This window comes from Gallus gallus, chromosome 1, assembly GCF_016699485.2.
Source record: "Gallus gallus isolate bGalGal1 chromosome 1, bGalGal1.mat.broiler.GRCg7b, whole genome shotgun sequence".
NCBI classification, from domain to species: domain Eukaryota; kingdom Metazoa; phylum Chordata; class Aves; order Galliformes; family Phasianidae; genus Gallus; species Gallus gallus.
In genome coordinates, this window is record NC_052532.1 from 64,794,085 (window position 1) to 64,819,720 (window position 25,636).

A 25,636-nucleotide genomic window follows, 5' to 3' on the forward strand; every position below is an offset into this window, starting at 1 on the left:
AGTAATGAAAAGGTATGGTAAAACTTTACAGGTTGAAGCAAGTTTTGCGAAAGTTTATCTTATGTGACCTTTGTTGTCTTTTCCTTTTGTGGGATTCTTCAGCCCGCAAAGGCTACCCCAGTGCAATTAAGCTTTCAGAAGCTTGGTTTTGTTTGCATGAACTGAATTCTGTCCTGCGTTTTGTATGTCAGAAAGCACTTTGAGCTGAGATGTTTTTTTAACCTCATTTAACATCCTTCAAATCAATGACTTTCAGTGAGAATAGGAGGATAACACAGCAGTAAGTTATTGATGGTCAGAGATGTGAGAAGAAAGAGGGAAATGAAAAAAGAAGTACTAAGGCTGCAACCATTCCTTCTATTTTGGATGCTGGCATTCAAGTTCAGCATACAAACTAAGCTGTACCATTTCTGTGGTATTGATTCCAAATTGAAAGAAAATGTTATTGTTTTTTGTTGTTCCTGTTGTTGTTTTGTTTGTTTGTTCTTTTAATTGATACTGTATGAACAAAAAGAGAAGTTTGACTGTGTTTTTATGCTGGAAAAATGCTGTGACATGCAAAGAGCGCTATTTACGTTCCTAAATAAATGGTTGTCTTATAATTGTAATTACTCCATCTAATAGATGTTGAATTTTCATATTTATTACTTTCCTGGATAGCAGAATATAAAAAAGGAGTTTCTGGAACTGAAATAGGCTACCATTTTCATCAGAAACTTTTTTTTTTTTCCTGAACATACTAAAAATTATAACAAAAATATCTGCTTGTCTTGTGCTGAATAAGGTAGCCTAAGCAATCCCATCTCTATACATTATCCATGTTTATAGAATTCATTTTTTCTTTTATGGAATTCATCCTAGCAGGTAATGGATCCCAGCAGACAAATCAGAATCTTAAATGAGCAGGAAAAAAAAAAACAACAAACCACTGACAAAATGAATATTTATGAAAATTCTGATTACAGAGAGCTTTTGCTATGAAAATTGTCTTGCTTCAAATTTTCTAAAAATTTATAGATGTTTCTCAAAGTATCTCTAAGTTAAGAGTTGAATAGATCAGTTCTGAAAGTCTGCAGCCATTTTTCCACTCTCTTGTTTAGTAGACTTTGGATTTATATGATTTTATGTCCAAATGAACAGTGTGTGGTGTGAAAATTCAAAGATAGAAACAGTCAAACATCCAACTCATTCTTCCCAACCTGGAAAACTGACCTCTAATATGTAAGTCTTACAAGATTTAGTTTTGCATAGTTATTCCAAAGACCTGATTTTTTAAAATCCTTTTTTTCTGTGGAAATTCTGAAACAAATATTTGCCCTGTATTTCCAGTCTGTTACATCCCTCAAGACAGTCATTGGCTTTCATGCAATGAATCTAGGGTATTTCACAGGAATAAACTAAGAGTAGGAATGCAGCATCAACATAGTAGGTTACAGTCAGCAGTTGAGGTCTGTGATATGGGTTTATGATGTTTCTTAGCTCAGAAAAAAGGCACCATTCAATTTCTGTATTTATATTTCTACTTGAATGTCTTTTATGTACTGAATTTGTGATCTCCTAAGTTCCTTTCTCTCTTTCAAGAAAAAATGTCTGGCAGTTGGGATTGAAAAAGTTTCAGACACTCTGTGTGAACATCTGGGAAAACTGACCATAAAATGTTGAGTTCAGCAGTCAAGTAGTTGGCTGAGTCCTTTGTACTGCAGTTGCTGGGTTATCTCTGTCCTTGGAGACCAATATCAAGTGAGCCTTTTCCTAAGATAAATGGTAGAAGTATCATCATAGAAGCATTTGTTAAATATTTCTGCCACTTTATGGAGTTCAGTGAGTGGTTGGAAGAGGTTCAGAACAAACACTGTAACTGGAGACTATCTGTTTGGTGTTATGGCCAGATACATTTCTGTCCCTAGACTTAATGTGAAGGTGGCACTGAGCACACACATTGTTGATCCTCAGCTGTTTCCCATGTGTTCCCTGACTTTCCTGTTTGGGATATATACTGCATGAATCTTTCTCTAGTTGCTTCAGAATTCTGCAGGTCTGCCAGGCAACAAAATGACCAGATAATAAGGCCAAAGCCTTATACCCTGCCCTAAACGTATGCCAAATATATGCGGTTGTTAGTATTATTGCATGCCCTGGTCTGAGGCAGATGGGATGCTGAGTATGTTGTACAACAGATCATCTTAGGGAGTGTCTCATGGTTCCTTCCATTTGGGAAATGCTGTGCAGGCAGCCTATGATTTCAGGAATCCAGGTCTCTGTCAGACCGTGTTTCACTGTCTGCATTTCTATTACATCTTTCCCTTTTCCCTTGATTTGTGTCTTTTCCCTTACTCACAGGAGGATGTTAGAGTTGTTTTCCATTTGCCACAGTTGCTAATAGCGTGTATTTTGCAATGTGAAGATGCGCTCCAAGTAGCCAGATTCCCATGATCATCAGACATTTAGCAGTGACTGCCCAAGAAGTGACTGTAATAAAGAAACAACAACAACAAAATATAAGCAGTATTTGTGTTCAAGGTGACCTTCCTAAGAGCAGGCAATAGCCTTAGATGCACTCTTTCAGCTGTCACTGTTTCTTCATGGCCATACTGTATGTCCAAACCTTAAACTACAAGGTCAACCTAGCCTTTCTTCTGTACTGACTGCACTATTGCACTTGTACTTTTTCACCACCAACCAGGGCTAGATGAGGACTTAAGTCTTTCTTAGCTCTTCCCTCACTAGGAAAGGAGGATATTTTAGAAACTTCCATTGGGTACACACTGGACAGTTGTCAAACAGTTTGTCAAACATGCAGACAGTAATACTTATCTCTGAAGACCTTGGCTATTTACGTGTCTGAAAGAAATGTATCGGTAGAAGCACTCTAAAATTGATTATTTTAACCAATATTGAAATTTCATGGAAGTATACTACATCAAGAAATACACACAGTTTGCTCTGAAAGTAGTGCCTCCTATGTATTTCCGTGGAAACTTCAACAGATACAAAGAGCTCGATAACACTATTTAATAGAGAAAATTCTCAGCTACAAAACAGCAGTTTGTAACATAGTCACCATGATTAGCTACACATTTTCACCAGCAGTGTATGTTTCCTTTTTTTTTATGCCTCTCACTTAAACATGTTATTTTACATACAACAGGCAGAGTTTAGTACAGAATATATGAACAGTTTTTCTTATTACAAGGAGCTAGCCTGTTATCGTAACTTGATCGCTTTCCCCAGTAAGCTATGGGAGTATTTCTTACGTTGTCATGATCTTTTACAAGAACTGCCTATCCAAAACTTCAGTCTGAAATTTTCTTTGTTTCCTATATCTTTGCCCATTTTTTCTAATTAATTTCCACTGATGTTGTTGGATACCATAAAAATTGCCAGTATTCTTACTTATTTCAGAAATCAATCGAAGTTTTCTTCCTTGCTAAAAATTATGGTCTCTGAGGGCTTGAGGCCTGCTTGACTTGCTTTTCTTAGTATGTTGTACTATTAAAACCAAGTAAACAGACAAAAGGTGTGAAAGCATACGCTGACATAGTACCTGCAAACACTTGACACTTTCATGTGGTATTACTTCTGTTCTTCACTCATCATGTTTAGAGACCTGAAACTTTTAAATGTCCCCAAACAGCTCCTTTCAAGTAAAAATACTTTTATTAGCATGCTTTTGCAATGCAGTTAGATAGTTACAAGCAAAGCTTGAAAACGTTACCAAACTTAAATCTAAAATCATGTTTTTGTAAGGTCTTTATAATGGTTTCCATAAAATATGATGAAAGTAAAGGTACAAGGAATAAAACTGCAGCTTTTAATTCTTTGCTAAATGTAGTTATGATAAACTATACCGCTATTCTGAGAAAGACACCTGGAATTCTGCAGGTATTGTGTTAAGAAGAGTGAAAATATAAAGGAAAAATTAAGTAAGGGCATGAAGGAACTCAGAATTTTCACATTGTGCTATTAGCTTGAATAGCTAAATCAGGATATTTCAGAGGTAAAGAAAATAACAACGATCAAAGATTTATTAACATATTTTATGTAAGTAGTAGTAGTCTCATTGACATGGATATGAGTCTTTATAGAACTTAATTATGAAGGGCACCATTCCAAGAACTGTATTTTATATGATGAATGGAGCACCAGCTTGCACTAAGTACACTTCTACACCTTATTTCACAAGTACTGTTAATAATCCTGTATGTTTGGCATTTTTTCACCTGTCACAGCATACATATATGCTTACTGTCAGAAAACTATCAACTGCTTAGTAGTTTGGATTTTAAAAATACAAAATCATCTACCAAAGCTTCCTGAAATCTGACCCAATTGATTTTTAAGTGCATGAACTAATTCATATCAAACTTACAAGTGGACTCGTGCTCTGCTGTTTCTCTGTCCCCTGTTAAGAAATGAGCTTTTCTGCCACTCTTTATATAAATACCTGCTGCAAGCTTCCAGTGTACCTAGGGGCCTGACAGATCCCTGTACATCAGGGGAGAGAGACAGTTTATGGGCTGCTGTACTAGAGAAAAAGCTTATAATTGTGTGCCTCTGTACATAACAGCAAAGCTCCAGCTCAGATGTGACCACACATATGTATGCATGTAAGTTAACAGCAGGGCTGAAGCAAACTGAGTCATTATATATTTCTGTTATCAGACTGGGTGCTATTTGAATATTTTGTTTGATTATTTTATTTCCAGTGTGTGGGGTTTTTTTGCTTTTGAAAAAAATCCTCAACGTAGCCCTACAGAGTGTTCTTAGCAGTATACTTGGCTTTTGTCTCTGCAAGCAGAAAACTGAACCATCTTGCTACAGCCTCTACGCTTTAGAGCTTCTTGTTCAAATTGTGTCTTAACTTCTTCTTTATTATTTTCCAGACTTCACACTCAGAAGTCCCCCAGCTGAGTTATGCCCCTTCGTCACGGAATTCACACCCCACCCCCTCCACTGACGCAAACTTCAGAGAGCAGCTCCATGGAGGATAACCTAAGTGCTGCCTGCAGAGCTAAGTGTGCTGTCCTTGCTTGTTATTGTAGCATTGATATACATATCTTCCTTTCCTCATTTGTTATATCCTAATGTCATTAGGACAAGCCTGCAGCAATTTTAAACGCTGGCTGCACAGCCTCTTTGACGTCATTACAGAAAGGTCTCGAGTGCAGACCCTGCATATACTGTCTGTGATATAGTGTATAAAAATCCATGTCAGTGCTGGCTCTCGGGGAGCACTGGAAATGATTCAGCTGTCTGGAATGGGCAGATGGCTGCTATCAAAGTTTTATTATCACCATCATTATTATTACAGTGGTTTGTGACACATGCTGAACTTTAAGACTGGTGTAAAAGCTTAAGTATTTGAGCAACACTTTCTGAAATTCAAATCCTTCAAATCCTTTCCAATCTAACTCCAAAAAGCAGGAGTACGTTTCAAGCTAATTAGACATATTGCTTGGTTTCACTTCCAACTTTCAGAGTAATTATCTCAAAATTCTTGTTCTCTTGTAAACGCAAATGTTCACTATTTTTAATTGCCTTGATTTATTGCAGAACTTAAATTCAGTACATGCTGAAAGTTCAGCAGGGTGGAAAGAAAATTTGAGTTTGTTTAAGGGAGCACATGGATAGGATTGTGTACTGTGGCCTCTGTTTAGAAAAGCTCATCGTTAACCTATGCTAACAGGAACTGCTTGCTGGAGGCATCCTCTAAAACTAACCATACCGAGGAGTACAGAATTAATTGATACAGATTTCTTCAACTTGCAACATGAACAGATTTACTTGGATGTTGTAAGAGTGACATTTCGTTTTCATCTCTGTAGCTGCTACCTCTGCTGCTTTGTGTATTTGAATATTTCAGTTCTCACAGGGTTCTCTTCTGACGCATCAGTAGACGGCTGAAGGTTTTTCTCGGTCATCCTGAGACTGGCTCAGACTATGTTATGTTGGCTGTCTGTCTGTGCTTTGTACTTGTCTTTCGTACGGCCTCCATGGCTCACCAGCATGAGGTATAGATCAACTACTGCTGCCTATGCCACTGCCTTTTGTGATTCCTTTTTGTGGTTATATTTAGCCCTGAATGCTATGGTATTGGCTTTTGAATTCTCTGTTCTGGCCAAGTTTTTTGTTTAAGTTGTTGTCCTTTTAGTTTTACTGTAACTGGTCTGTCAGCAGGGGTCCTCTCAGCACAGTAATGACTCATGAACATATTTCCATTTCCAGGAGGGCGTATTGTGGTTGGCCAGCACTGCTAGGCAGACATCTTATCCTTCTTGTTCTGCCTTTACCATCAACATCCACATTATAATTTCTCAGGCCAGGCATCACTTTGTGCTTTTATTTCTTCCCAAATCTTTGAAATCAGCTATCAGGTACTGTGGACCACTTTTTCAGTATGGCCTGTTGGATATGCAGCCAAAGTGTTTTTGTTTTTGTTTTCCTAATCTCATTTTTCTATATGTCCTGAAATTGGGCTAGTAAATTCTTGTAATGACAGCATTTTGGGAAGTGAAAGCAAAGAATTGGACTTAATTCTTTTTCAAAAGTATTCATTTTCTGTGGTTGTAGCATTCTCCTGCTGTCAGGTATCAAGGCATTTGCCCAGCTTCTACTAGATATTTAAAACAGGGCCAGGGTTTTTTTCACCAACTAAGACTGGATTTATTCTGATTTAAATAACAAAATTTTGCATCCAGATAAGTGTGCATTAATTACAGTAATGGCATGAATCATGGATTAGGTGAGGTTGGCTGAGGAGGCATTTCTGGAGGCCATTTGGGTCAACCTCCACTCAAGCAGGGACACCCAGAGCTGGCGGCCCAGAAGCATATCCAGATGGCAAAGAGACACTCAGTCTATAGTTCTTGTAACTAACCTACAGATTCTCCCCACAGTCCAGGGAAATTACACTTAAGCAGCTTGTAGGATTTTTATTGAAAGTCAAAGATAACTTGAATTCAAAAGTAGCTAGTGAGAAGCATGACAGCAAATATTTGGAAAGGTCAGTAGACTGCTGGGATGATACAATCTCAGGCAGTGGAACAGGAGTAAGAGAAAAGAGATTGATAACACTAATGCTGTATGATAGTGACAGAGCAAATTGTCCCTTTTTACAGATCTTTTAGACAACTTTATTTTCTACCATTGTATGTGGGAACATGTTTAGTTTTTTTAGTTGTTTAGTTTTCCACTGAGACCAGAGCCTGATGATTTCTCTTGTTCCCTTAAAGTACATCCAGAATATTTAACACACTGGCCTTCCAGCTTATCACATGCTTTCTGTTTCTCAGTGACTTTTTTTGAGTTCAAATCATTGAGTGCTAATGCAAAAACCTAAGAGAATCAGTTCCCCTGTGCTATGCTTGTGGAAAAAACCTTTGCAAATAAAAGTCTGATATTAAAGTGGGGTGGAGGGAAAAAGAAGGTAACTGTATTACCTGACTGATCAGTGCTGCTTTAGTCTGTATTCAGTAAATTCACTTATGAATGATATTTTTCCCTAAAGCAGTGTTTCCCAGATATTGATTGCTGCGGTTGGTAATGGATCTAGAGGCCAGCCAGCTTCCAGTGACGCAGTTTCTAGGAACATGGACAGTGCCAGTCTGAGCTCCAAAAATCAATCGCATAGAGATGGTTTATGGTTTGTAACTGTCAGAAATAGTGGCAGCAGTGTGGCATTACAGGACGCTGCCCTGTGTCTGTAGACAAAGTGTGTTTTCTGGAAGAGCAGGATCTTTCCCTCTGCAGATTTTGGGTACCTCACCTGTTACCAGAGAGAGCAGAGCTGCTTAAGAGCTCATGGGAGGAAGGACTAGTGATTGCCATGCATGTCTCTTTTCCCTCTGTCATAATTGCCTGGGCAGTTATTTCTCTTCCTACCTGGCAAAACTGGCTGTGTAACACTCAGTGGTGCCAGTGCTCATCTCCTTCTGTTCCTCAGGGAAACTTACTGTGTCTCAGCCTAGTTTTTTCCCCTTTTTTTTGTCTGAAAAGCCTGGTTCCTTAGTGGGGGTCACAAGCACCACAAATCTCAAAACGGGAAGGAAAAAAATATGTTACTATTCCAGATGCTGTTGCTCTCATAGTATCATTGAATGTTGCTTATCACACTGCAATTTAAGTGGAATGGAATCTCTTGAGGGACTTAAAATAACTTTATCACCAAATGAAGGCAAGTTTAGTGAGCCTGTCTGTGCTGTTTTCAGTTAGAATCTCTGGTAGCACTGAGCAGTCTGTCCAGGAAGCTGTTTCCGTATCATCTACAGTTTGTCTTAAACTCTACACCCATTTGATAGCAGGTAATGAACAGGTTTTGCTGACATTCTTCATATACATTCTCTCATCTTTCCCCAGTAATTAGCATGACACATAGAAGCACAGAGAGGTAGAGTGGCTCATGCAGACTAATTTACTCAGTGTTTGGATTTCAATGAATAGCTTATAAAAAGATATGTATGCTCTCTTCTATCCCCTTACCTGAGATATTCAGTCCACCTCCCTCAGCTTTCTACCATGACAGCTTGCTTCTATGGTTGTGAGAGCATAAGCTGCCTGTCCTGTCTCAGATGTGCATCTGACCTTGATTTCAGAGGCAAAAAGAGAATGAAAGGAGATTTGCAGCCAAAATCAGTTAATAATGAGGTGAAATTATGTAGGACAAATCGACTTTAAAAGGATAAATGAAGTCATGTGGAGTTGTGTAATATTGCAGTCAGTCTACCACCCACATCCAAGCTAGTTCTTTAAAATTGCCTATTTCTGGGACCATGGACTTCTGAATAGTTGTGGCCCTCTGATCTATATGCCCAAATCTTGAGATCAAGACCACAGGCATCTACTTATTGAGGAGCAATAAGAAGGGTGATCTGGAAATCGTATGATTTCCATGCATATGATGCTACCTCCTGAGAGATCCTGTCACTGTACCCTAGGGCTAAGTCTGGTGTGCAGCTGAGTCCTGCATCAGGCTGGCAGTGTTCATCTTGGCAATTCCTTTTGCTGTATTTCCCTTGTAGCTGGGATCTGGATTGCCAGCACTGTGCTGCTCTTGGTCATGGCATTTGGTTTGGCAGCAGATGTTATCCCTCTTAGAAAAAAGATGCCCCAGTAAAAGGTTGGATGGAACCTTGAGCAAGCCTGATCTGGTACATGGCAATCCTGGGGAGAGTAAGCTCAATGATTTTTAATGTCCCTTTCAACCTAAGCCACTCGTTGCTTCTAAATGGAGAAAAGAATGAGGAGGGAATTATTTTCTGCAGGAGTCGTGTCTTACTCAGGCACATTAGCTTATCACCCAACCATATCCAACAAGTAATACCACTGTGCGGGGCTCCTGAATTCCAGCCCTCAGGCAGCAGCCTGCTTTGTGATCTCTCATTCATCTCCAAAGACAAGTGTAGTGGGCTGGAACCAGGACAGACAGTTCAGATTAATCAGACTGTGAGCCTAGAGTTTACATGGTCAGGGGTAAGTGTGTTCTTGAAATAGGATTGGCCCAGATCAAGGAGAAGTAAAGCACAGTTTGTATGTTTTGATGTAAGATTAAAGTCAGAGAAATGTGAACAAAAACAGACCAAGATTTTTAAGATGTTTATATTTTTATTATTTATAGAAATCCTGACAGAGTGTTTTTTTTTCTGAGTGCTCTAAAATGCATTGGAACCTGACCTACTTTCTTCTCAGGTTTACCTACCTACATTTTCCGTAGCTCTGGAGGACACGTCAGCTGCAGACAAGAAGAAAAAATGCACTAGCTTCATAAAATTACAATACGATCTCTTAGTTTGGCTGGTGATTGCATTCTAAAAGGTATCACAGCCAGGACACAGAGTCAACTGCAAGAGATAAGAGGGCTGCTCCCAAAGTAATGCCTTCTATTTTATTATTTTGGCTCACAATGTCAGAATCAGATGTTGATGATATGGCAGTAGAGATTGAATCTTCCCACCAATGTTTCATTGCATTTTGTTGCTGTGTGACAAATGGCAGCAGAGAGGCAGTCTGACAGAATGATGTTTGACATGGAAGTGCATATGAAGCAAAGGTGTGACATTGAATTCCTCTATGTGGAAAAAAATGACATCCACTGACATTCATGGATACTTGCTGAACGTTTCTGGATATCAAACGGTGAATGTTGGCACAGTGATGCTGTGGGTGGTGCATTTCAGTAGTGGCAACAGTGGGTCAACTCCAGTAGTACAGATTTTTACAAGTGCAGAATGCAGGCTTTTGTTCATCACTGGTAAAAATGCATAGTTACTGGTGGTGACTGCGTGGAAAAGTTTTCTGTAGCTGAGAATTTGCTCTGTCAACTAGTATTATCGTGCTTTTTGTATCTGCTGTAGTTTCCATGGAAATAAATAGGAGGCGTTACTTTTGGAGTGATCTACATAATGTTCTCAGGCTTGTTCACATAAACAAATCCATTCCTTTCTAAACCATGAAAGTGTCTGTGTGTGGATGTGCACAGGTTTAATAGTACAGAATTATCTATAAAGTATGTGAGATAGTGTTTTGAGAGAGGAAATAAGAAGGAAGGAAACAATGAGGAGCTCTGGAAGGCAGAAAATGCTATTTTCGAGTTGGAGTCAGTATGCCATAAGTATCTAATTTCACAGATACTTAATGTCACGTATATCATGCTCTCATAGATATTTAATACACTTTATTTTTGTACATGCTAGTAACATGCCACAGTATACTTCTAAAAACCACAAAAAGACAACATTAATGGGATTCTAACTTACTTGATTTTCTGGGACTTCACTGCAAGAATAGCTCAAAAAGCTAAAAGATGACCTGGTGTTTGAGAGAGAGAAAGGGATTGTATATTGATACTAATTTCCACTGAGATCATTTGGCTGCAGCATCCAAAGAGAACATTCTCATTAACTATTGCTCAGTTAAAATTTAATAACTTGGAAAAAAAAAAAAAAAAAAAAGGCAAAGGTGACTGAAATACAGTGTCTGGATGCAGCTAGATTTTTGGCCACCTTGGGTTCCCAGTCCTCTGTATTCTATGCACAATACTTTGGCCAGAACAAAATACTATAGATGTGAGAAAAAAATGTACTGCATCATCGTGATCTAAAGCACATGTCTCAGCCACTCCATCTTTCCTCAAAATTTAGCCAGTGGCAACACATTATAACACTTATGAGTCCATTCAGCACAGGGCTGTGTTACACGTGTATGCTGGCCTATTCATTAAAATTCAGAAGTTGTAAAGCATTAAACTTGCCTACTACAAGGATTTTTTTGTATGGATAGTCCAGACAGGCTCATAAAAGTCCCCGGTGCTTTACATTCTAGATTGAACTCTACGACAATAAAGCTCCTTGAAATTACATGTATATGGAACTAAACTAAATACCACAATGTAAAGAAAACTGTCAAAGCACCACACTGTGTTCTTAAATGGCCAACTTAATCACTCTCAGTAAGGTTAGTATCTGTGCAGTAGCTGAATTAAGCTGTTCTTATATTTCACAGCTAGAGTTCCAGTAAAATTGGAGCATGATATTCAAATACCTTCCTCTCCATTGAAGATTTTACTCATAGTCTCAAAATAAATGTTTTCTGGAAATAATTTTTGTGAAGAAAGCTAATATGAATAAGTGTAGGGTGTACAATAGACTGCCTTTTAGCTAATCCATCTATTTTATCATTCTTACCTGAGAAGAAGCATTTTTTCTTCACCTTTCATGAAAGTTTCAGTGTTAGATTTGCACATTCTATAAAATACTTACATGTGTAACACAGCAAGTATGTGCAATCCTGCTGATGCAACAAATGCTGTGAAAGAACTTTCAGACCTTGTGGCAAAGCATCATCTGTGACAGCCACAGAGTCAGTCTGCAGGTAGGTGCATGTCAGGTAAACCATGGCTTTTCAGATTTCACATTTTTAGAAATGATTCAGAGTACTTACTGGAACAAAGTAGCTAATGATCTTGTCTAAATAATTATGACAAGAATAGATGATATGATTTTCCTAGCTGAAATGACAGTAGTAAAAAGTAGGTAAATCACTGAGTCTTGAATTATGGTTTGGGGACTGCTTTCTTTTTCTTTTTCTTTTTCTTTTTCTTTTTCTTTTTCTTTTTCTTTTTCTTTTTCTTTTTCTTTTTCTTTTTCTTTTTCTTTTTCTTTTTCTTTTTCTTTTTCTTTTTCTTTTTCTTTTTCTTTTTCTTTTTCTTTTTCTTTTTCTTTTTCTTTTTCTTTTTCTTTTTCTTTTTTTCTTTTTCTTTTTCTTTTTCTTTTTCTTTTTCTTTTTCTTTTTCTTTTTCTTTTTCTTTTTCTTTTTCTTTTTCTTTTTCTTTTTCTTTTTCTTTTTCTTTTTCTTTTTCTTTTTCTTTTTCTTTTTCTTTTTCTTTTTCTTTTTCTTTTTCTTTTTCTTTTTCTTTTTCTTTTCCTTTTCCTTTTCCTTTTCCTTTTCCTTTTCCTTTTCCTTTTCCTTTTCCTTTTCCTTTTCCTTTTCCTTTTCCTTTTCCTTTTCCTTTTCCTTTCTTTCTCTTCCTCTTCTTCTTCCCCTTCCCCTTTCCCTTTTCTTTTTCTTTTTTTAATTGTTTCACTTAAATCCTCAGCCAATATCTTATAGATGTATTTGTAAATGCTTATACACACACGCGTATACTTTAGCTTCTATGTGCACACTATAAATTATACCTTTTAAAGATGAATTCCTTTACCAACTTGAGATTCTGTAGCAATCCCTGTAAACTAGAAAATGCAGCAACAATGAGTAATCACTGGATTTCCACGTGCTTTCCATTTTAACATTTAAATGGAATTTACATTTAAAAGTTCCTTACATTTTCACTTCAGCATTTCCTATGTCCCATTCAGCATCATCCTTGTTGGAATTATGGTGACCTCTGGCAGACAAGCAAGTAGGAAGTTGGGAGTCATGAATTCTGACACTGTTCCAATGCCAAATGTGGCACAATGGGTCGAAGTTACTTTGAGGGTGTCCATAGCTGCACTGAGGAAACCACAACTATGCAGGTATCTGCTTGCAAAAATAGGTAAGAACCTGTTGCTCTACCGAGGGGAGTCCTAAATGGGGCATTAGGTTGATCGTCGAGTGATACAGTGCAGTTTTAGTAAGGCACGTTGAGGGAGAGAAGGCCCTTCATTTTTATTGCTACATGAAACTGGAGGTTAGACAAACTTAAAATTTCACCTAGCAGTATGCTTTTGTTCTAAATGATTTAAATAAAACTGTAGACTATGTGTGAAGATTAAGCAAAAAATCTGTTTTTCTCTCTCTTCACTTCCTGATAAAGTTGCTGCGTTTTGCAAACAGCAAGGCATTCTGCAGGCAAATAGTTTGTGCTACACAACTGGTTGTGCAAATATAAAATATTAGGAAAGCCCTGTCTCTGTAATTTCCTCTCATGCTATAGCCAGAGAAGATGGCAAAGAAAGGGTTTCTCCCTCCCAGGTTTTTCACCTTGTGAAAATATGAAGCCTTTCCATTCTCATAAGTCTGATGTTCATTATTCCACACTGCCATTCTCTGTTCTCCTGTTTACCGTGCTTTATTGCTGCCAGCTTAGGCCTTTGATGTGACTGGATCTTTGACTGACCTTCTTCGTACCTTTTCTTGTTGCTTATAGCTCTGTCAGCTCTGAAGTGGTTTATGGATTTTACCTGTTCACATAGCTCTGATGTGAAGGTTACTCCATGACATTTCCCAAAGCATCTAGAGTGAATGAAGGAATTCATTTCCTCCTTCACAACTCCTCATAATTGTTATAGTTTGGAAGAAAATAGGTGGCTTTTTTTTTCACGTAGGCTATCTGGGAAAGTCGTACTTTCCCACAGTAAATATTGAAGTATCTTTCATTTTTGACCAGTCAGACAGCTTACTGACAGGGCCATGGTTTCTGGTGCGTGTAGTAAATCCAGTCTGAAACTCGTACTCTGTCCATCACATTGTTATTAGAGGCATAAATTTATACAATATATGTCTGTTTCAAATAAGTTGCATGGTTATGCTCTTGTCTTGCTTTTCTGCAGCATCTGGGACCCATCAAATTATTATACATCTGGTTAGATATAAAATACATTCCTGTGCTCACTGACTGTATTTTCTGTTTCTGTGAATTATTGGTGTTTTACTGTCTCTTTGTTTAAAACCAAGAATAAGGAAAATCTTAATACTTTCTATCTGGACTGTATAGATAGCTTAGTTTAGTAATTTACATTGCAATAACCAAATTCCTCTAATAGAGAAAATTAGGTGACATTTTATGCTCTGATTCATTACAAGAAACATCAGATAGTGTAACACACATAGGTGTAAGTAGATAAGCAAATACACATTAATATTATTTTGTTTATTTGTTACTAGAAATGAATTGCATTTATGCTCAGAGGTCCAGGATCACTACTTTTAATGCTGTGGTTCAGTGGCAACCTCTATGAATGTTTTTAAAATGAAAGGAGCTAATTGAAGAGAAGAGTCCATCTCAGAAGCTCTCTGAAACAGAGATGGCAATCAGGCCATAGGAATATGTGCTTCCTCGCTGCGCCTGCCCACAGACTGGAAGCAATACATCAACACTAGTATTGCCAGCTTCCATGACCTCAGTATTTAGTGATGTTTTTCTTACAGTCTTAACATTATTTCAATCCCATAATTTTTTGAAGCCCTGCTCATAATTTTGGAATAGTTGAGGTTAGCAAAATGAATGTTCACCATGGGTAGTGACTACAGAAGGTGTATGAAGTTCAAATTGTTTTGAAAATGCAGGAAAGACTTGCTGTCTTCCTCGTAGTGCTGTATGTACGGACAGTCTTAACTACAGCAATTCAAATGTTTCAGTCAGAGGGATAAGAACATCTTCTCTCTTTGACTACAGTGCCAAATATTCTATGTGTCTTTGCAATCATGGCACAGCATTGGCTCTCTCATTGCTGGTGGGAAAGTTAAGGAATCTTCCAATAATTTTGAGCTTCATGAAACAGTGCCTGGCCTTCTTGGAATCATGAACGATCAGGATTATAAAATTGCTTCAGATCAGCATGCTATGAGAGCTTATGCAGCTTTGTGATAAGAGATTTGTTTGCCATCATAAAGAATATGTGGTTCAGGAGAGTCTTAAATGAGGTTGGCAGGGAGAATCTCAACTCTTAAATTCAGTTTGCTGTGGGATCACATGGCATTTGTGCAGTGATGTGTTTGTTGACAAATGTGACATAAAGAAATTTAGAAGGAAAAAGAAACCACATTTTCTTAAAGCATTTTAGATCACTTTGTGGTTTAACCACATGCTCAAAAACTTCCTGAGCTGGAAACAATCTCCAGATGACCTACAAGCTTTAATACTTACCAAAACAAAAAGTTCTCTACCACAAAAGCATTCCAATGGTTCTATTCTGGTAGAAGATAGTTTCACATCATATGCTTTATTATTGAAAAATGTTCTGTTTCCTCGTCACCTTTTCTTCTTCTGTATAAAACGTAAATTTGTTGTAGATTAAGACAGCTTTTGGCTAATAGGATAACTGTATACACAGCAATAAATTGGGGTGCACAGTAAAACTTTCTGGTAACTTATCAAATTATCTCTAACATCAGCCATGCACAACTGTTTTTCTTGGCATTTATTTCAATTGCATTTAAACTGCATAATGCACACTTATAACATCTCTTTTGTAGAAATAGCAATTTCACTGGAAAACTTTACTCCACTGGGTATTAGGGGAATAATTGACCACCATGTCCAACAGTACAATTTTTAACAATCTAATTTATTCATTATTTCAGTGGGACTTTGAGCTAGAGAATTTATCATTCAAGATAATGTAGTAGTCTACCTCAGGACTGATAATCTAGATCTCTGCACAGTTGATATGAACAGCTGAAAAAATCTGGCTCTGCGCTGCCAAGACTGTTTTGTTACCTATACTGCAAGGAGTTGGTTTAAGACCATCTTGGAATTGTTCACACAAACTATTCACGTCTTTCATTACATGGTAATTGTGGTGGTTTAACATCCCATGACCTGCTAAGTACCACCATAATACTCTCACTCGCCCTCCACAGAAAGACAAAGGAAGAAAATGCTATGAAGAAAAGCTCATCAGTTGAGATAAGGAGCATTTTAATGACAGAAGGAGAATCAAAAGGAGTTAAAAATAATATTCTCTACTTTCTAAGTAATGTTTATCTACTTCTTGGGAAGCAAGGCCTCATTTCTCAGGAAGACCAGTGCTTTCCTAACAAGTATCCCTCTCTCCTTCTTCGCCTACCAGCAAAGCATGATGTCATATAATATGGGATATCCCTTGGGTCAGTTCAGGTCAGCTGCCCTGGCTGTGTTCTATTCCCACCTTTTGCCCATCGCCAGCCTACTGGCCTTGTTTAGGGGGGCTCAGAGAACTCTTGCTGCTATGACAGCGCTGCTTAGCAAAACCTGAAACACTGATGTCATATCACTTCTGTTCTAGCTACAAGTGCAAAGCACAGCAGTATTTGGGCTGCTGTGCAGAAGTATTACTCCATCCCAGACAGATCCAGTACATATACTCTTATTGAGTTGAATGATTATTGAAATCCAAGCTAATATTCTTCCTGTGGTCCTTTCCATCTTACCCTTAGGTTCAAAGGAACCTAAATGGAATGCATGATATATTTGTATAGACCTAAATGATACTGAAGCAGGAGTAAATGATCAGAGTTTAAGGCTTCTTAATATTTAAAAATTATTCCTTGTACATTAGTGCAATCATCTATAAGCTTGCATAGGCACATGTCTGGGTACAGTTGCTAAAGAACTATAAACATTTACTACCTCTTTACTGCTAAGCAGTTGATGTACTTGACTCTGCTCATCTGAGAAAATAAACCAAGGACATCTTTCAGTCCAGGTCCCTTCAATCATGAGTTAATGTTTTTTGGTTTTTTTTTTCACCGTCTGATCAGGAATCAGCCTGGTGTGTTCAGTCAGAAAGTATCTCCTCTAGACAAAGGTCTTTAGTTACCTAAATTTCACATGTAGCTTCACTTCCGCTCCTTTTTGTTTGTTTGTTTTCAAAATCTGGAGGTAGATTTCATCTGCAATTCTCACAAGTCAAACAGTTCAACAGAGGACTTCAGCTTTTCTATAAAGATAAATATAAATGATCTAAAATCAAAACCATGAGAAGTTTCAATGTCAAAAAGGAATAAACTGTTTCTCAACCCCTTTTAACCTGTCAACTTTTAAATCTTAGGTTGGTGATGGAGATAGAAACCTACAGAACTTGTAGTATTTGATAGTATTTTATATTTCTTAGAAGCAGTCTGCAGACTGCTGGAGTGAGATATAATTTCTTTTAGAACTCTGAGAGGTCTGTTTCTTGGGGACCATTTGAATCTCTGCAGGAATTCAGTCTCTGATTCATGTTAGTTATATGTCCATCCCAACTGGATGGGGCTTTGGGAAACCTGTTCTAGTGAGAGGTGTCCCTGCCTATAGCAGGGACTATAGCTGGAACTAGATTATCTTAAAGGTCTCCTCCAACCCAAACCATTCTATGATTCTGCGTCCTTTACTTTGTCTTTAATTTGCTTAAATGTACAGATCTGTGGAATGGGGATATTTAGCTATCCAACTTGTAAGATGTATTATGGAACATGATTATGAGAGAAACATGCATGTTTCAGAATAAAAGGCTAAGTGTATTAAAATTAAGTAAAACTGATATATTTGACACAAGTAAAACTGAACATGAGTTTTGAAAAACTTTAGTGGCTGTACAAACTGCATCTGGCACTTCAAAATCTTGCAATTCTGCAAGAGAAAGTAAACATTATAGATAAAGGATTCTCTTAGTGTCTTTTTAGGTACTTGGTAGCAAAATGAGGATGTTTCTTGAAGTTTATTTCCTTTTTAAGCAACACATGCGTTTAAAATATTATCTTACAAAAAATTCTAACTGTGGGAAATATAATCATCAGGATTCTATAACATGTTTCAAATTTCATTGATCTTTTTAACACATCTGACCAGCTGTGCTGCTGCACCCGCTAAAGCTTGGACTATGCTAACATCTCAGGAAAGGACATGCCTTCAGTACATGCTTATTATTGCCTGCAATGTGAGATCCTGTCCTCCATTTCCAGCCTCCCTGATTTTCAGTTCTGTTGCACGTAACACTTCTGTGATTCTGCTGATGTCTTTTCCTGAACTTTGCAATGTGTTTTTCTAATAAACTTTTTTATAGCTGAACGCAGTAGAGGTTTCTGCTAGTTTAGAAGTGAGTGTACAGTTAACTGTTCTCTCCAACAAAATAAAATTATTAACTACCACTTGATGTGTAAAGACAAATCACTGTAGCCAATTCCCGATAGTTTGTGTTGTGTAATACATCAGCCTGAATATTCAGTTTCACAAAACATAGCAAATGATCGCATCCACTTATTTTTTTCTTTCATTTATTTATTTATTTTTAATGAAAACATATTAAATGATTTAGAGGCTACATTTTAAAACATAATCTTTTTACAGTATTATTTCACGAGGCATATTCTCTGCTATTTGTGAATGAATGGGACAAGTATACTGACAACACAGTTTGACAGAATGGTAAGAATTTCTGCACTGATTATTCTGGCTGATTCAATCCTACAAGTTCACATTTTCTACCCAGAAATCTGTAGAAAGCATTATGGTCTGTTGCTTTCTTATCATCACAGAAAATTGATGAAGATGGAAGGTGTATGTCATTCTACGTAGTCACTGTTCAGAATGGCAATGTTACTCAAAAATTCTGCATGTGATCCAACACTTTGGGGTTGCTGATATTACCTAATTAATGGCCTAGTGCAGACAGCTGTGATCTTTGAATAATAACTGGTTCCGTTCCAAACATTTTATACTGGGAAACTACTGTACCCTTGTGTCAGCTTTTTCTGCCTTTAACAGACATGAACCCATGGTTCAGGTGTAGTGTCTATTTCCTTTGTGAACTGGTGGGCCTGTACATTTGGTTTTATATTGCCTTGTATAAATCAGATCAATGTAAAATGAATGACATCCCTGAATAGTGTTCCCTTCTCTCATTGTGACTTGTGTTTCCTGTGGCCTGAATTTTTATAGTATGTGAAGTGTAAAGCAGATATGCAACATACATACCGCTGGTTTCAGTATCATGAAAAAGAGAGCTCATGGAGCAATGGATGCTGAGCTTGCACTCCTTAATCTGAATGACTCAATAACTTGTTATGGACAGCTTCCTCTCATATGCTTGACTCTTTGACACACCATTCATGTTCATACCAAGGAATTTCCAATTAAAAAAGCTTATCTTCTTCACAATTTTTCTGCAGTGTGATCAAAAGTGATTTTTTTTTTTTTTTTTTGGTAATGTGTGTTACTTCACAAAAAAAGTATTCCTCTCCTTAATTTGTCACCAATTTCAAAAGAGATAAAGCCTTTTATAGATTCCACCACAGACTTGGGACTTCTCAAATATAACACACCCTTGAGTTCACAGAGGGTCAAATACACTTCTGTGCAGTGGGTTAGCACAGATCTTATCATTATGAAAGTTCCTCATAAATCTTGAACATAGGATTTTTCTCTTTATAAAGATGATTTTTGCCTAACTCAAATTACATTTTGTAGTGAATGGGAATGTGAGTGTTTGGAGAGGCCTTTAAACATCAATTGTAGTTAAGAAGCTGAATGCAGTGCAGATATGGACATTGCAGTGCAGTCTTTATTAATCAGTGATCACAATGTTGATTTCTTCCTGAAGTTAAAAACATATAAATGTGACCTACTAGATTAAATTCCAAATGTTCCTGAGTCTCTATTCTGGATTTGCCATTGTTTTGTGCCTAACCAGGGGTGAGTCACTTCAACTTTTTAAAGTATGGAGTACATACAATACAGGATATTTCCATTGTGCCTAGTATAGCAACAGATGTTAATTAATGTGTCTGCAACTTCACAAAGCATATACAATACACAAAAGCATAGCTCCGCATGTAGATCTTTCCCCAGGGCACAGAAATTCGTGTCTACTTTAGACAAATTTTATTTTCTCCATGACAGCTTTGTTGATATTAAATGACTGGAACTCAAGCTGTGTTTATGGGTTACAACTGGTTGCAATCTGTAAGATTTGACTATGCAAATTTAATTCTGATCCTATGTTTCAGAGAAACTGCTTGTTGAAGGAAGATTTAGAATTTGTTTTCCATTCATATTTAAGCTTGAGTTTAAAATTTTCACTAACAAAATTCCGATGCACCATTATACATAGAAACCTAATATGGAAAGGTCAGTAAGCTGGTTGGAAAAAGAAAAAAACCTGAAAACTCAATGATTTACAGAAAATATTTATGCACTTCTTACCTGGATCTAGCAGAAAATTTAGAAGATAAATGTATTGTCATGTATTTTACTCCTCTCCCCTTTTATTTTTTGTTGTAGTTCTAAGTTTTTTGTTTGTTTGTTCACTTTTTTGTTTGTTTGTTTGTGTTTTTCTTGGAGACTGGATTTTACTTTCAATCTTCTATGGAATCACAATATCTTTAAGGTTGGAAAAAACCTCTTGAGATCTCCTCCAACCCTCCTGCCCAAGGATGGTTAGCTAGAAGTGATTGCCCAGGACCATGCACTGTCAAGTTTTGAGTATTTCCACAGGCAGACTCCACAGCCACTGGACAACATAATCCTGTGTTTGATCACCTTCCCAGTAAAATGTGTATTTTTTATTAAGTTGGAATTTTATATGTTTGAATTTGTGCCCTCTGTCTCTTGTGCTGACAATGGGCAAGTAGTCTGGTTTAATCTTCATTCCTTGCCATCATGTTGTTATGTACATTGATACGATCCCACCAAACCTTTCTTTTCTCCAGGCTGAACAGTCTCAGCTGCTCCTTGTATGAGAGGTGTTCTAATTCCTTAGTCATCTTTGTGGCTCTTTGCTGGGCCATTAAGTCCACGTGTCTCATGTACCAGAGAACCCAGCACTGGACATAGTATTACAGAATGACTAGTGTGGAGTAGAGAGGTAGAAATTTCTTCCTCAACCTGCTGGCCTACAGCAGCCCAGGATGCTGTTGGCCTCCTTTGTTGCCAGGGCATATTGCTGCCTCATGGTCAGCTTGTTGTCCACCAAGACCCTGCGGTTCTTCTCTGTAAAGTTATTTTGAAGTCAGTTGTGCTCTGCATATAGTGATCCCTGAAGGTTATTCCTCCCCGGGTGCAGGTCTTGGCATTTTCCTTTGTTGAATGTAATGAGACTCCTGTAGGCCTGTCTTCTAGACTTCCCAGGTCCATCTGAATGGCAACACAACCCTATCATGTTAGCTACTTCTCCCTGTTTTATACAAGCTGGAAACTCACAGAGGGTGTCTTCTGTCCCATTGTCTAGGTTGTTAAAGAAGATTTTAAACAGTACAGACACAATATTGAGTATGCTGCTAATGACATGCCACCAACTGTTACTTTCTGTGGCTGAATACAGAGCTCTGGGCTTGGATGTTTAGCCAGTTTTCACTCCAACTCACTGTCATCAGTTTGTCTCTGGCTATGGTATGGGGAGAAAGTTTTACTAAATTCAAGGTAAAAAACATCCATTGCTGTCCTGTTATCCATCAAGCTAGTTACCTCATTGCAGTAGTCTGTCAGGTTGGTGAGGGACGGTTCCTCCTTTGGAAAAATAAGTTCACTGTTCCTTGTAGCCTTTATGTACTTCAGCTGAGAGTAAGCCTTTCTTGCTCCAGAAATAAGTCTGTTAAACTCAAAGTAGAGCAGCATACAGCCATTAGTACTGAGCCTTTTGATTTAATGTAATGTGGCATTATTATTTATTTATTTATTTCCACTTGAGTGATACTGAAAGATACTGTGCATCCTAAATTCCTCCTGTAGTCCCCTGGCATCTGTATTCTCACTGTCATTTTCCAGGATCAACCTCTCCAGTGTTGCTTATGTATAAACTTGAGAAATGAATCCTGAAGATATGACATACATTTTGTTTGTTATTTTAGGCCACTTTATACTTGATCTGATCTTCAAGGTCAGTGTTCTGTTCTATTTTTTAGGATAAACAAATCTGTATCCTTCTTTGACCAGGACATCACATCCTAAAAATATGTATGACAGAGCTGCAGTTTACACTATATTTCTTTCATCAGTTGGACTTTATAGCCAATAGGAAAGAAGCATAGTGTTGTTCCCTGCCTGGATTTATGGCCTTGCCTTCATTATTTCTATAATTCTTTATTGCTGCAAGTCCTGGGAAAGCTTATATTTCAGCAAGGTAGGTGATAAAGCAGTGGTAACATCAATATGAAAAAGTTGTAATGTTAGGTTGCTCCAAAAGTAGTGCCTCCTATTTATTTCCGTGGAAACTCCAACAGAGAGTACAATAACACTAATTGATAGACCAGCTACAAATCATGATTTTTCAACATAGTCACCACCATTAGCTGTGCATTTTTGCCAGCAATGAACAAAAGCCTGCATGCTGTGCTTGTAAAAATTTGCACCAGTGGAGAAGAGACACTGTTACTGCTGCCACTGCTAAAATGCACCAGACACTGCTTCACTGTGCTCACATTCACTGTTCGGTCTCCAGAAATGTTTAGCAAGCATCAATGAATGTCAGTGTGTACCATTTTTTCCGCATGGAGGAATTCAATGACACATTTTTGCTTCACCCACATTTCCATGTCAGACACCAATTTATCAGACTGCCCCTCTGCTGCCATCTGTCACACAGCAAGAAAATGTAATGGAACATTGGTGGGAAGGTCCAACCTCTACTGCCATACCACCAACATCCATCTCTGACACTGTGAGCCAACATAATAAAGTAGGAGGCATTACTTTTGGAGCAGCATTTTAAAATTTCTATGCAATGTTTTCTGAATGTATCTATGGCTAGTGTCAACTATTCTATGTAATTATGTGTCATAAGTGTTTACATGCAATTTACAGATGTATCAATGCATTTATAGTCTGTTTTTTTTTTATATTTTCTTTTTGTTTTCTTATTTTAATCTTCCCTCACTTCTCAATTACTTCATTATGACTTCTTGGAATTTTTCTCATTGTATTTCACATGGACTGATTTATTTAAATATTTTATTCTGTTGAAAATATATTAAAATTAGCACATTATTTTAATTTTACATATTTCTCTCTTGGAAACGGATCCCTTTTGTTGTTATTACTTTATTAGCAGCAGCACTTTACCCAGATTTTTATGTGGATTTGTGTGTATGTGTGTTCTGACTTCTGAGAAAGAGATAGGAAAAAATCTCTATATTTACAAAGAGTTTCATCCTGCGTCTGTAATCTGTTCTTCCTCACTTCTCTTGGATATTTAAAAGATATTCTGGATATGTTAACAGAAGGTCATTTCCATGGGAGACTCTGCTGGGAAGAGCTGGCAAACTAAATAAAAGGAGAAAGAGCGTAAGAAATGTTAATGTCACCATTTTACTGATGGTGTTATGATAAACACACTGAAGTCACAGATTAACCCTGATGCAGAGCCAGCAACTGAACCCTGCATCACAGTCTCTGGCATTAGAAAAGTTGTAGCATCTTTTTATAAGGAGTTTTGTCACGAGTGGCAGTGAGTCAGAGGTAGTAAAAACTAAACAACTTGCTGTTGATTTCTTTATGATGGCTTATATCTTACACTCGTAGCAGCAGTACTGAAATACACTTGTAACAACTGTATTAAGTACAGTCATTGTCTCAGCCATCATCTCTTTCATTATTAGGACTGCTACGTGTTATAGCACTTTTTTTTCCCCATAGATATTCTTGGTAATGGTCTGACAAAGGTAATTAATGAAACGCTGTTTCCTACTTCAAATTGTAAGTAAGTTTACCCTTCTGCTTCCGAAAGCTACTGTTGTAGTGCAGCAATGAGAACTTCCGTCTATTATTCGTAAACTGCGGGAGGCTGAATAATCTATTGCATTATAAGCAGCACTCTCACACACAGATATCCACATACACTGCAAAAGAACTTGTGCTTTGTCTGGAGTAAAATGAAGTCCCAGAGGTAATTTCTGTACAGTGTGGGAAATCATGTCTCCTGCAGGAAATGTATAGTTGTGATTGTTTCAGAGAAATGAAAAATGTAGCATTAAATGTTTTTTCAAAAATACTCAATTGTTTCATATTTTGCATCTGACTCATGCCACTGCAAATTTAAAGAAGTTATAAATCCTGGACAAAGTTTTGGGTCAATTCATAGGAACTAGTTTGACTAACTCCATCATATTCTTTCGGTCACATTATAAAGTGAATTATTGAATACGCATTTAATTTGAATTCATTGCTGGTCTACACTAAACATAATAGGGTTTATACTAAGGTTCATAAAAACCCATTTGGGAACAACATTAGAAGATAATTAAAAATAACCATTTATTTCAACTTATAACTGAATATAGTTGTGCAGAAATAACAAATTATTGGTCTTAAGAAGGGCTTTTTTTCCACTTTATTTAGATGTAACTGAGTCCTCTAAGAGTGATGACCAATCAGATGAAAGCCTGTCCCGATGTATCCTGAGGCATTTGTTCAGGTCTTGCCCTGGACTGATGCAGGCAGCCACTTCCTATGGCCCTGCTATGGTTGGACAACACGTATGGAAATGGTCAGACGTGGTAATGGTTGAATGGTCCCTTACATGCTGCTTGCTACAGAAACTGGCATTGACATGCTGATGAGTTTTCTCATCTGCTGTCACTAATTTAGTGCATGAAAGAGGAGGAAAAGAAAATTTTTAGACTTTCTGCTCTTTTTATGCTTGGCTTTATAAAATAAACTTTTAAAATAAAAAAGTATATGTATCAAAACAGAATATGATAATTATTTTTTTGTTTGTTTTCCTGAAAGAACAGGAAGGTGCTTTCCTAATCTGACACTACTCTGAAAAAGAATTACAAGTAAGTTGTTTTGTTATGTCTTTTCCTCCATGTATCCCTCGCACATGTTTTGGGAGCTGGGACAAAATCCACTCTCATATTTACTGCCCTTCCTCTTTCCAGCTGCCCTTTTTCTCTGACAACGTATTTTTCAGTGCACAGTTTCCCATTTGCTTTAGCTTCTGTGTCAGTGGAATGAGCGTAAAAATGGCTTGTCTTTTCCACAGTAGCGGTGAGCCAAAGCTGATATATAAAATATGCATTAAGTTCAGTACATGCTGATGTCAAATAAGGACAGGTTAGTAATTGCTATTTATGTGGATTAGTTGATTATAGGAATAATCAAAATGGAAGATGAAATTTTCCTCTTTGGACTTCAGTAGATTTGAGAGGCTGTGGTAGTCTTGTCCTCTGACTTCCTACTGAGATGAATTTTATCCCCAAGTACAAAAATATTCCAAAAGTAACACTGAATGTATCTTGTAATATATAAGAAAAACACTACATTCCAACTGTTACTTAAGTTATTTACCCCTTTTTCCTCAAGTTCACTTTTTTTTTTAATGTGACTTAAATACTAAGAGCTCAGACTTTTACCGTCTTGCAGTTGCCTTTTAAGGGATGCCTGGAGAGAAGCACCAAATTCTTGCTTCAAAGCTATCATTCGCTCTCTGGGTTTTGGACAAGGCAAAAGGCTAGCAAACTTACTTTAACTCCATACTTAAAGCAA

At 37.4% G+C, this 25,636-nt stretch overlaps 1 long non-coding RNA gene across 2 annotated transcripts in view; it reads left to right on the forward strand.

The window, feature by feature from the left end:
* The window catches only part of LOC101747667, a 161,544-nt gene that overhangs the window by 133,997 nt on the left and 1,911 nt on the right, over positions 1-25,636 (forward strand). Inside the window, exons 29-35 of one of the 2 annotated variants that reach the window (XR_005842768.2) lie at positions 4,884-6,011; positions 12,852-13,030; positions 18,506-18,583; positions 22,057-22,274; positions 23,786-23,811; positions 24,488-24,645; positions 24,878-24,927. This is a non-coding gene — a long non-coding RNA (uncharacterized LOC101747667). The remainder of the gene's footprint in view (positions 1-4,883; positions 6,012-12,851; positions 13,031-18,505; positions 18,584-22,056; positions 22,275-23,785; positions 23,812-24,487; positions 24,646-24,877; positions 24,928-25,636) is intronic. The other variant, XR_005842761.1, reaches the window with a different exon arrangement.